General features: G+C 35.2%; 1 protein-coding gene and 2 long non-coding RNA genes across 5 annotated transcripts in view; 1 reads left to right on the forward strand and 2 right to left on the reverse strand.

Annotated features, from left to right (window-relative positions):
• Positions 1-12,802, forward strand: part of LOC118682577 (uncharacterized) — a 76,066-nt gene that overhangs the window by 28,680 nt on the left and 34,584 nt on the right. The window lies entirely within an intron of this gene.
• Syt12 (Synaptotagmin 12) overlaps positions 1-12,802 on the reverse strand; it is a 31,225-nt gene that overhangs the window by 16,612 nt on the left and 1,811 nt on the right. The gene's annotated exons all lie outside the window — the stretch shown is intronic.
• Positions 739-2,631, reverse strand: LOC138857438 (uncharacterized). The gene is made up of 3 exons (XR_011396514.1): positions 1,756-2,631; positions 1,355-1,687; positions 739-1,198 (listed from the first exon to the last, which is right to left on the reverse strand). It is a non-coding gene; the product is annotated as an uncharacterized lncRNA (long non-coding RNA).

Consider the following 12,802-nt stretch of genomic DNA (forward strand, 5'->3'; position numbering starts at 1 on the left):
TTTGGTCTATCGCTTTTTGTGACCCCAGAAGCAAACTATCTTTTAAACATGCTTTAACAAGGACAATTACATTCAAAAGTTCAAAACTAAAGCTGGAAAAAATATTTTTATTACAATTTATATAAAAATCCTTAATAAATTGGCGAAGATATTGGCCAAGTTAGTGAAGTGTTGTCCATATACATACCTCATTAGAACTGGTGGTTCAATATAAGCTGTCTTCGATTTGCCAAGCGTTTAAGAGAAGCGAGTCAAACGAACGGGCAGCACTTGCGGTGCAACTTTGCGTTAACACTGATTCAAAATAGCGGCTATATCAATTTAATGAGGTATCCGCAGAGAAGTGGCGAATCGAAGACAGTCATAATAAATTCCAGATCAAAATAGGGTTAGAGTGGTAGAGGGTAAATGTTGTAATAATTTCTTCAAATATGTTTGGAATTTTTTTTCTCCAAGCCATGAAGTTATATAAGGCAAATATACTTTGTAATATCTGCATTTTGCCAAAATAAATTATATAAAAAAAACTGCTAGGGCTAGTAAACTCCTACACTCAAATCAATGTTCACTATTCGAATTTTAGTAAATACTCATTCTAGAAGAGAAGAGAAGAGAAACAAACTTAATCTTCATGCTAACTCTTAAATACGCTTTATAATGAGGGAGATAAGTTCTATTTCTTAAAAAATATTATTTTTTCTTTCTTCAGTCTGTTGGCCTTGAACAAGTGGCACACAAGAGGAGGAAAAATTCAGCGTGTAATTATAAATAATTCTTAAAGCGGAAGCAGTTTCTAGTGGCTGTCATAACGATCTGATAGGCCAACACACACAGTAAAAATCCAAACAGTTATTATTTGATATGTTGCGCGTTGATGAGTGGATGTGGGCGAACTAAGGAAATTGCTATACTTAAATTTTGTTGCACTTTCAAGTGCCGTGGCGTATTGCAAAAACAACGGAGAGTTCTTATTTCGTTATTTTTAATAATAAATAATATTTCACATGCTGATTGCTTTTAAATAATATTTAAGGATTGACTTCAATATATGTATTCTTCAAAAATGATTGATTGATTTGGTGATATTTTGTGTTGATTTCTTGGTGAATGCTGAGATAATTCTTTCCCTGGAAAACTGTGAGGGTTTAACGGTTTGCTTGTAAACATGGCCATGAGCTCAGATCTCAATCCTTGTAACCTATAAGAAATTTAAAAGTAGTTGGTCTTAAAAATATTACAACTTTCGATTCAACCGAAGGGTTTCGGAGATTTGGCTATAAATCTTACTATCTTTTTTTTCATAACTTTTTTTACTTTGCAAAATAGATTTATGTAGATTAAACCCGTAACATACACATATAATGCCTTTTATATTTGATGTCCCTCTTCGTAAAATTAATGAAAACGTTCCACATCTCCTTTCATTCTAATATGCCGAATATGGGTTGTTCACCCCTTAAGTTGACTTTGAACGCCATTAATTAATCATGGTCTAAGATATCTAAGAAATTTAGACATCCGATCTGAAAAAATAGGCTTGGTTAGATTTTCTTTTACTTTTTTTTTCTCTAAGAAAAAGCATTACTTCCCAAGTAACAGTTTTGACTGTGGAGTTCACCGAATAAATCTGACATCTGCCCTGAAAGGTATGCAATGCTGCTCTCTGCTAGATTCAGTGTTGGGAACGCTATTGGAAAAAAGTGTGTTTTAATAGGGTGTTATGGAATCCGAGTCTAAAGACCAAATATGACTTACCGATCAATGTAAGGTTAGATCTCGGATATAACAATTTTGGATAAAAAGTGAAATATTTTGATTTCTTATATTTTTTCTTAATTCTCATAATCGGTTTACGTATGCTTCTAAATCAATATTGCCGGATCATCAAGAGAGTTTCGTTGAAAAATTTTCTTCTTCATCATTTTACGTTCGAAAAATCGCTATTGCCTGATTTTTTTGATTTTGTTATAACGGGTACTTGACCTACCCACCCAACGAGTGGTATACTAAATTTAACCAAGTCGGCCACCGCGATTACTAGTATTTTTCAAAATTTTCATTTTAATTTCATATAATATTTAGTTAACCACATCCCCTCCATTGCTGTGTAGTATTAAAAATGCGCTGATGTAATAAATGCTATATCGCAGTGCGATTACAATCTGCAGTTATTGATATTGGTCACCAAGTTGGCAGAGCTCGACCGAGAACCAACCTCCAACATAACCACCAAAGTATTAAACAATTTTGCTGGCTGCTAAAAGCCAGCGCAAAACGCCTATTCAGCACGCGCCTTACTCACACGCTCTTGCAGAAACAGTTTTCGCCCAGTTTCGGGCAAAGAGCGCTGAATGCTAGTTAGACATCCCTACAAGAACAGTGACAGTCATCTGTCCGGTTATATGACAGTCACAGCTGGAAAAATTTTGTCAGCGCGCAGAACAAAGTTCTATAATTTTCTTAAGAGCCTTGTGCAAAAACTGATGTAAACAAACGCATGTGTGTGATTTTGCATCACTCTTTAACACATTTATTCGGGATTGATTTACTATATATCTATACTGCTCACTCTCATGCCTTTTCCTAAGTGATTGCTGATCATAAAACCATTAAAGCTGAAAATTGTCGGTTATGACTGTAAATCTATCAAAAGTGAAAAAAAAATTTTAAAGTTTTAATCAAGACTAGTTATAATAATATACATAAACATACAAAGAAATGCAAAAAAAATTTAATTAAATAATAAATTATGAAAAGAAATTTTCACTTGATTCCATCTCCTGCTCTCAATGGCTTTGCGTACGTCTTTCCCCAATCAGTGGATATTTCTGAATTTAAAAAATGAAAATTAACAAATTTATAGTTTTATTTTAAACTTATGTAACATACGTATGTATGTATATTATATTTGAAAGCTCCTCTCTTTCATAAAAGTGTCTATTTTTAACACAAAACCCAAAAGAGTTTTGCAAATAAGCGTGCAACACCTTCCGTTTGTGGCAAGAAGAACAGTAAAAATTGTTTTGCGCAGTTGTTATGGAATTTTATGCGTCCCTTTTTGACAGGGTTCCTTTTACGCAAAGAAAGAAGTGTTGAAAAATGATGATTAGTGTTGATAAACGTCCTTTTTTGGACAACCAAAAACATTGACAGTCATTTTACTATTTATTTGACTGTCAGTGGTGACAGTACTAAACAATTCAGCTATTTCATTCTTACATATGGAAAGCTATAATAAGCAATATAAATCGTAAGTGTCTTTTTTTAACAATAGTAGTGACGGTCAATTGCAGGACATAACAAATGTGAGTGTATTGGTGAACCCATCAGTAGTTTCTTGTAGGGTATGTTCCTGTCTTTTGTGCATGTTTACTCATGCGAATGCGCGTGTGGCTGTGTGTGTCAGTGCAAGTTTATGTGATTTTGTAAGATATAATTTCCATATGAATGGTGTTGAATGCACACATATGTACATATGTAAGTATAAGCAAAAGAGTGCCCAGGCCCCTTGCCCATATGTGTGCATCAATTATGGCAGTGCTGCTGTTTCTGCTGGTGTCGCTGCTTGATTGTGGAGAGTTTTCATTAACCTAGTCACAGGTCATTCCACTTGCGATGCAGCAGTGGCTGGCTATTTATTGGTATTCAACTATTGTGTACTATGGATGTCATTCCAAGTAGCTGTGTCACAGTTTCTGTCTATACATATGAACATGGACTGCACAATCATATTATATAACTATGAATACCCATATAACTGGAATAAGTATGTAAATGTATAAATTTACATAAGTGCAATTTATACTACAGTATTTCACGGATATTCGGATAAATACGTTCTGAAACCTAAAACTACTACTGCGGTACAACATTGTGTGCTTCCTAAAATTACTTTTCGTCTATTTGTTCTACTTACATTGACTTCTTTGACAATAAACGTTTAGATTATTATTGTAGTTGAAGACGAGCAATTAGTAGACAAAACTTTCCATAACTAGATTAACTGTAATTGTTGTAGAGACTTGAAAATTTCCACAAATTGTATTCAAAAATGTTGGTTAATTCATTGGGCTCATTTTGCTTACGTAGCCCCGACTGTCGTAGGAAAAAACCTATTAGGCGATCTTGCGTCACTTACTCATACCTAATATAGACGGGTGTTATCATTCCCTTTTTTCTTTGCTCAACTATACACTAGTCGAACCGAAAAGTCATCAACCAAAATTCTTGCATACCATCCACATCACTAATGCGGTCATTGTTTTTATGTTCAAGTATACATATCTATACAGGTACTATATAAAATTAAAACCACTTTGTAAAGGATGGTTGGTCACATAACCTCAGATTTTTTGCTATGTTTGCATTTCATTGTGCTTTTTTGAAATTTCTTTACTAATGAATAAACCAAAAAGATAGACGGCAATGGGACCTAGCCGTCCACACAGCATATGCATATAAAGTATAAGTAAAAATAAATACATTTTGTTTCAATGTTTGACCTTAGTAATCTGTATCTCACGTTTAAGTGCGATCGTCGTACGCTATGTAACGTTAGAAGGATAAAAAGATCCTCTCAGACAGCTTTTTGATTACTTGATTCGGTATTGTTTAAGCACGAGTCAAAAATGGACACCAGAAAAGAGAAAATGTGTAATATTTTATAGCATTTCTTAGATAAAGCTAATTTGGATAAAATAACGGTAATCGTCGATTCCGATCGTCATATAAGAACTGCTTCGATTGCCTAGGAGCTAAACATTGCACATAAAACCATATAAAACAATAAATTCTACACGAGTTAACGCAAAATATACCTCATGGACCGATTCTCCATCTGCGTATCGCTTCTGAATCGCAACAACGTTAATCTATTCCTCGAGCGGTAACTTACGAAAACGGTCAAACCGCGGTGAGCCGGCGTAAACCGTGACCAAAAAAGGATTAACAGTCTGGAAGGTTTTGCTATGTGTTTTTGATGTAAGCTGCTCCCGTACAATCAAGAAATGAACCCTTTGAAGGAAGCAATCGCTATTCGATATTAACTCATAAGCTCCGAAAGCTTGGTTGGGACCTGTTATGAACCCATCTTTTGGTGCGGACCTGGTAACAAGTAATTACTACTTGTTCCTGTCTATGGCGTTGATTTTGCTAGTGAAAAATTCGCCTCAAAAGAAGCTTGTGAAAATCGACTGTCGCAAATTTTTGCCAAAAGAGCGACGAGCGTTTCATCGAGAGTAGCATTGTGAAATTACTTTCTAAATGACAACAAGTTATCAAACAAAACTGTGCATAATTGTTCAAATTCGCATTATTTTAATCATGCTAAAAAAAAACCGGCAATGCAAAAATAATCTACGTCTTTTAACTAGACCTTATAACGTGGAAAATTATTAAAAATATTATTTTTGATATAACTAGCCTTAGTTTTGGTTTCGAGACGGTATAATCAATGATAACCTAGATATTTAGCGAGGGTTTAATATCTTAATTTGTATCGTGAAGCCTATGGCCTCTTTCAAATTAGGGCGAACATATATATGTACGCATATTGTTTAGAAGTTTTCTAAAGCGAAAAATTATTTCAAAAATTCGTATGAAATCTAATATATGGTTATAATACTTGTATTACTTATACCTCTTAAGGGGTTAATCCCATGTGATGGGCTCAAAAATCCGTTTATTTTTTATTTCACGAATTGCCTTCCTGACATGTATAGAATATGGTGGTAAAGTAATTTTTAAAAATTTGAAGTCATTTTAAAAATACAGCAGTTAGAATAAGGAGCTGTTTAGAGCTGAGTGGACTTGAAATTAAAAACGCGTTTTTCTCGAAATTGTGTTCTGCTAACTTTCCTCCATCCAAAACGATTTGACCGAATTACTTTAAATTTGTAGGGTATACTCAGCATATGTAATCGCATGGAGTGGACTATTATCAATAAAAAATTCACCAAATTTTATAGCAAAAAAACAAAACAAAAAAAAACGCAATGTTCGAAACTTTTTTGTTTTAAAATAGCCAATCAGTCGGATTTGTGGAGGAAATGCGAGCCTTTTTTTTCGAGGCGGGGGTCTTCAGAACACTAACTCATGTTCATAGCCTAGATTTATACAATACCATATATCAATTTAAAAGCACGAAATATATCAGTACAAAAATATTGTATATATTTATCGAAATCAGGTCCTGCGTACTTTTCACAATATTTCAAAAAAGTGGCCGCCCTGCAGAAACTTAAGAGACGGCTCAAACACTATCGTCCGATGAATTTAAATATATTTTATACACGTTCGTGTTGACTGGAGTTTAGTTAATAATTTTACTCACAACTATGAACTTTCAAAAGTAAATCTTGCTTTTATACGTGAAATACTGTACATCGTAACTAAGTAGACATTTTTTCCCAGAATCTTAACACAGCCATGCACAACAATACTTGCGAGTGCCTTTTCATTGGCGACTTCAGGAAGAAAAGATTATTAGATATACCACATACATACTCGTACATACACACATTCACACAGCACAAACGCTAACCCCAGAACTGCACATTTATAAGTTTAAGTTAGTTAGTTGGCACTCATAGACGTACCCATCACTTTGGGCTGGTATCTGCCTCACGTAACATTTTTGCAAAGCTCAACGCTTAAGGGCTTTAACTAGGCTACTTATCTGTGTATGCGTGTAACTGTGTGCTTTGTGTTTTTGCTTGGGTGTGCTCGTTGAACTAACGGTTTTAACGGCAGCGGAGAATAAATGCATTCCAAACACTTATTCTTCTTGTGCAATTACTTTACTTTCGCTTTTCATGGTATGCTGCTCTCTTTACCGGGAAGTGACTTATTCCAACTTAACCAAGTATTCCTAAGAAGGTATTGTACTTCTTATCAATGTTTAAAGGTTTAAAATGCCAATGTATGGTTTCTACGATTAGGTAAGAAATAATTAAAAGTCGCTCAGTATTCTCTTAAAACTGGCTTACGTTTTATTTTTGGGCTTAAGTAGGAAATTAGTTTAATCCCTACTTGTGCATTTTCGTTCAAATATTTCTATAGCCAAATTCTATTGAACCATAATTTGCAACGATCTTCATAATATATTTTGAACTTTGTTATTTTTGATGCTGATACTTCTTTTATCAGATACATTCTATTCACTTAATAGACGACGACCCATTTCAACAAATTTTCTAATAGCGAGAGACTTTGACTTCAAATTGGTCAATTATATTTTAGAGAAAAAAATCTCTAGCAATCGTCTGCTCTTTTTGTCATTAGTCAGAACTAGTAGCTGAGAACCTTGCACACCCGGAATCGATTTTATGTATTACGGAAATATGAGGCGGAGTTCTCTTTGAATTATGAAAAATCAATCCAATTTCTCCATCTCAATTCCCATAAGTTATAAAGTGAGATTATACAATAAAAAAAGTCGACGAGCATCTTTAACTGTGTAAGTTAGGTTCTTGAACCATTGTTTTAAGAAAGGTTATTAACGTTAATTTCATAAAGTGAAGAGAATACCAGTTGTTTGTAGCCAGATACAGTTGTTGTAAGGCAGATTTTGGATTGACTAAAATTTTACCCCGAAGTTTTTTTATTTGATGATATCCTACTATTAAAGGGCACTCATAATGTGACAGCCTAAAATTTTTTTTATACTCTCGCAACTTGTTGCTACAGAGTATAATAGTTTTGTTCACCTAACTGTTTTTTGTATCACCTAAAACTAATCGAGTTAGATATAGGGTTATATATATATATAAATGATCAGGATGAAGAGACGAGTTGAAATCCGGGTGACTGTCTGTCCGTTCGTCCGTGCAAGCTGTAACTTGAGTAAAAATTGAGATATCTTTATGAAACTTAGTACACATGTTTCTTGGTACCGTAAGACGGTTGGTATTGCAAAAGCGCGATAAACCAAGCACTAAACACGCCAGAGACATTAAATTTTATATCTGGGATTAGTCAGTGGGCGTGGCACAGCCCACTTTTGGGTGAAAACCCATATCTTGGAATCTGCTTAACCGATTTCAACCAAATTCGGTGCATAACTTTCTCTTTTTTTTTCTTTTCATATTTCTATACAATGGTGCGAAAATGGGCGAAATCGGACTACAACCACGCCTATTTCTCATATAACACCATTTTCAATTCCATCTGATTCTTTCACTTTCCACTATGCAAATCAAGCAAGAATGATTATATCGGGATAAAACTTTGCGTGAATAATACGTTTAAAGTATGCCACCTTGTGAACAAAAATTGTCTAAATCGAACCAAAACTGTTCAAGCCCCTAAGTACTGAATATGTGGACCCCAGTGCCTATAGTTGACCTTCTACCGAAAATATCGGTCAATCCACAAAGAAATCTCAAACGAGTATACCATTTGCTTTGCGAGAGTATAAAATGTTCGGTTACATCCTTAGCACTTCCTTACTTGTTCAGATTTTTTTTGTATAATATTTATTTTTATTTAGAATCTGTCTTATTATTAAAATTACAATAACTAAATTTACTGACAAATACAATAATGTTGAAGTGCATTAAAAAATAGGTTACAAAAATGAAAGTGAAATCAGTTGAATCGAAAGGGGAGATCTTCATTGTTAAATATTATCCAGTAGTTGAGAAAGGTAACGAGTACTAAATTCTTTTATAGTTTATTTTATAGTGGGATTTAATCACTGGCCGGTCAGCCACGAAGAAAATGTAGAGTACAGGCGCTGCCTTGAGGTACACCAGCGCTAATGAATCTCAGATCCGACTCAGCATCATGACACCTGACGTAGAACGTCCGATTATGCAAGTATAACTTTAGCAGCAGGTAGTAAGGCATGTGAAGTTTTTCCATTAACTTATATAATAGGCCTAGGCGCCAGACCTTGTCTAATGCTTGACGAACATCAAGGAAAATTGCAGAACAGTATTTACAATTTTCCATGGCATCAGCTATAAAGTGTTTTACTCTGTGGCATGGCTGAGTTATGCCATGAAAGAGGCAAAAGTCTGCGAAAAACTATTATTTCAAATATTTTCGAAATAATTGCTAATAGGCTAATCCGTCGATATGAATTGACCAGATGCTCAGGTTTACCATCCTTCTGAATCAAAATTATCTTAGCATATTTCCATTGAGAAGGATTTGATCTCCTCCTGCCCTTCTACATCATCTATTTCTGCGATTGATCAATAATTCGTTAGGAATAAAGGTGTTTTGGAGATGTGTGGCAAACTCATCGACTATTCTGCATTAGTTCTGCACCAGAGACCTCTGCTGTTGATAATTGGTGAGCAGCTGGATATCGGCTTTTTCTTTTGTCTAGTCGCGTTGCAAATATTATTTTCTGGATCTCCCGGTTTGGCAGCAACCAGATACACCTATAGGGACTTGTTGCGGAGTTTCCAGAGAACATCCTTTAACTCCTTTATAGCACGGTTCAGCTGTGTTTTGTCATACTGATTTCTACTGACTTGGTGTGCATACTGAAGACGTCTTTTCTCTCTCAGCTTTGTCTTTACTTCATTGGATCTGATATGCCTGTCGAGCTTTGTGTGGATCTAGCAACAGGTACTTGGGCAGCATTGTGCATGCTTCTGGTCAGGGCTTCTGCAGCATAGTCAATATCTGCATCAGAGTAAATGGTCATATTGGGGTCCACATTGTTCCATAGCCATGTACGGTATTTTAACATGTTTGCCCCTTTGCTAAGAACACTTTTGGGAGGGCAACATGACCACAGCTATCTGCACCCAAAAAAAAAACAAAACTTTTAAAATTTTAAGGGTATATTTACACATATTTGGAGGATACTCAATACAATTTTTGAAGAAAAGAAACTAAATAAACCTAAAAAAAAGTCATCTACTGTTCTGAGTCCCCTCGAATATTTTGAACCTTTTGATTACATTCCATTTGATAATGGAGCGTCGGATTTTAAAAATCTTTAGAAGTTGACAGGAAGAAATGTTACACACATGAGGTCTTTCCTTATCCTAATATGAACTGAAAAACCTCAAGTAGAGTCTATTTATTGTCTTTCTTAACTTTTTTAGTCCCCTATCGCCTTAGTTGGATTTAACTTCACTTTGTATATCTTTTGAATAGGCACTCATCGCTTTCATTGCTTTAGGACACAGCAGTTTGGCATGCCCCAACAGTAAGCTTAATTTATGCAGATGCCAATAAAATGGATTTTAGGCCGTTTTAGCTTTAAATCGACATAACAGTAAAACACTGACCGAAAATTTTGAGCTTTTACATAACCGAAAATGGCTATTGCTTTATTATTTAGCACAAATTTAACGATGCCATTTGCATTTGCAATTGCTGTTTTTGTTAGAGCGCATTTCATAGACATCTCGTCGTCGCTTGTAGCGAGGAAAAACAACTCTGTTTCTGGGCTTTGTTGTGGCTTACCATGCTGTTAGTCTCATTTGCTAGTATATAGTTGGCCAAGACAATTTTTGATGGAAGAAAATATCGACAAGTTGTCAAGGAAATCAGCTGAGATAACACCTACATATACCATAAATTTTCAGAATTGGTAAGAATGTGATAGATTTTTGGAAATGTTTTGTTATTCCTATTCCGTCATCTGAATTTAAGAATACACAAAAAGAAAATTCCGAAGAAGAAGTTAAAGTAAACTAGTGAGTTTCACGAACTTTTTCTCTAATCTTCTAAAAGAGTTTTTTTCTCAGGAAATTTTATAAAGAGGGGTCTTAATATTTTTTTTCATTATTCCATTTATTTATATTCTCATCGCATATTGCATAGAGTATACCAGATTAGGTCTCCTACTCACTGTGTATAAAGTACAAAAATAATCTTTAAATATATATAGTATGTATTTCAATGATCAGAATTGAATTCAGTGCCATAACTCTCTTAGTGTTCGTTCACGCCTTCTTATACAAGGTGCGTTCCAAAGTAAACCGTAAAAAAGTAACAAAGTCTCTACTCTAGTGGCGCTATATATAATATAATATATGCCGACTAGTGCGTTAGAATCTGCTATCCTTTCCTTCCAGTAAAAATTTCATGATATTTCATCTATTGTAAGTGAAGTTATTGGGTTTTAAGTGTCAGTATGTTTTTGTCATCGGTGCGAAAATGAGCTTTGAACAAAGAGCCAACATTAAATTTTCTTTTAAAATTGGTAAAACTTTTACCGAAACGTTTCAATTGATGAAACAAGTTTATGGCGATGATTGCCTATCCTGTAGCGGAGTGCACGAGTGGTTTCAACGTTTTCAAAGTGGTGGACATAAATGAGAAATGAGCCGTAACCCAAAAAATCGCGCCTGGAGAAGCCAAAAGTGAAGACAATGCTGATTTGTTCCAAGTGAATTGTCCACAAAGAATTTTTTCCACCCGGCCAAAACGTTAATGCGGTATTCTACCGAATATCGCGAAGATGGAAGTTGGTTTTGCACAATAATGCGCCGTCTTATCGATCGACGCTTGTGGCCGATTATTTGACCAAAAAAAACATTTTAACAATCAACCACTCCCCGTATTCACCTGATATGGCATTATGCGACTTCTACCTTTTCGGAAAAATGCATTTGACGATGAAAGGAAAGCGTTATGCAGACGTGGAGGCCATTCAAAAGGCTTGCACCGGCATACTGGCGGCCACACCGGGGAAGGAGCTAAAACACTCGTTCGACATGCTTTTGGACCGTGCAAAAAGCTGTATTAAAGCAGAAGGAGACTATTTTGAATAAAATTAATTGATTTTGCCGAGAAAACCATTTGTTCTGTCTTTTTTTTTAAGGTCTGTTTATTTTGGAACGCACCTTGAATATGTATATCTCAGACATTATTTTTCAAATTTTCTAAAAAAAAGTTCGGTGGTCAAAATGATTTAGCTCATAGTAGTATTAATGAGGGCCTAAATGTAGGCAACAATTATGTCGATGAACTAGAGTATTATGTGGGCGGTTTCTATGTAATAAAAACGATCATATCACTGCTGGACAGCGGGAGGGTAAGTGTGACAGTAGTGAAATGTCCTGAAAATCAAACGAATACTTTGACACAGTTTAATACGCTCAAGTGAAAAGACAAAGTATAGCAAAATAACAGTAATGCTTAAAAAACAACAATAAGCAGTGACTGACTGCTAGAGCAACAATAAAAGCCACCGCAGCGATGAAAAGTATAACAACAGAAGAAATAGCAGCGCAGAGTAAGAAGCATAGAAAAAATTCAAAATGACTACAACGGTATTTTAGCAGCAGCACGGAGCAGAGGCTGCATCATCAACATGACTTGAGTTGACGAATGAAATGGAATGCGTTGATGCTTTGCGTTGTGTTGAAATGGGAATATTTCTATGATATTGCTGTCGATGCCTCCTTCGTGAGTTGGTGAGATGGTTGGTTGCTTGCATGGTAGACTGCCTGAATCGTTCTTGGTGGTAGTGACAATACGCGAGCGAGTATGAGCAGAGAAGAGGGTGTGGTGTTGAATTTGATGGCGTTGGCATGCTTGATGGCAACCAGTGATAGCAAAGATTGCTATATAAATATTTACATATATATATAAAAAAAACTCTTTACTTTTTACATGTATATATGTATGTGTATTTGTGTGGCTTGTTTGATTTCTGTTGAGACTGTGTTGATTTTTTCCTAGGCAAACACGCACAGACACTTCCCTTTCAAGATAACTGCTGTTTCTATACCCTGATAGGGTATAGTATGTGTGTCGCGACAGTTTCTAACTGCGTTACAGGTAATATCGTAGACTGTATAAAGTTGATATATAAATTGTCAAGATTCCG

The sequence above is a fragment of the Bactrocera oleae genome, chromosome 5 (genome assembly GCF_042242935.1).
Source record: "Bactrocera oleae isolate idBacOlea1 chromosome 5, idBacOlea1, whole genome shotgun sequence".
Classification (NCBI taxonomy): domain Eukaryota; kingdom Metazoa; phylum Arthropoda; class Insecta; order Diptera; family Tephritidae; genus Bactrocera; species Bactrocera oleae.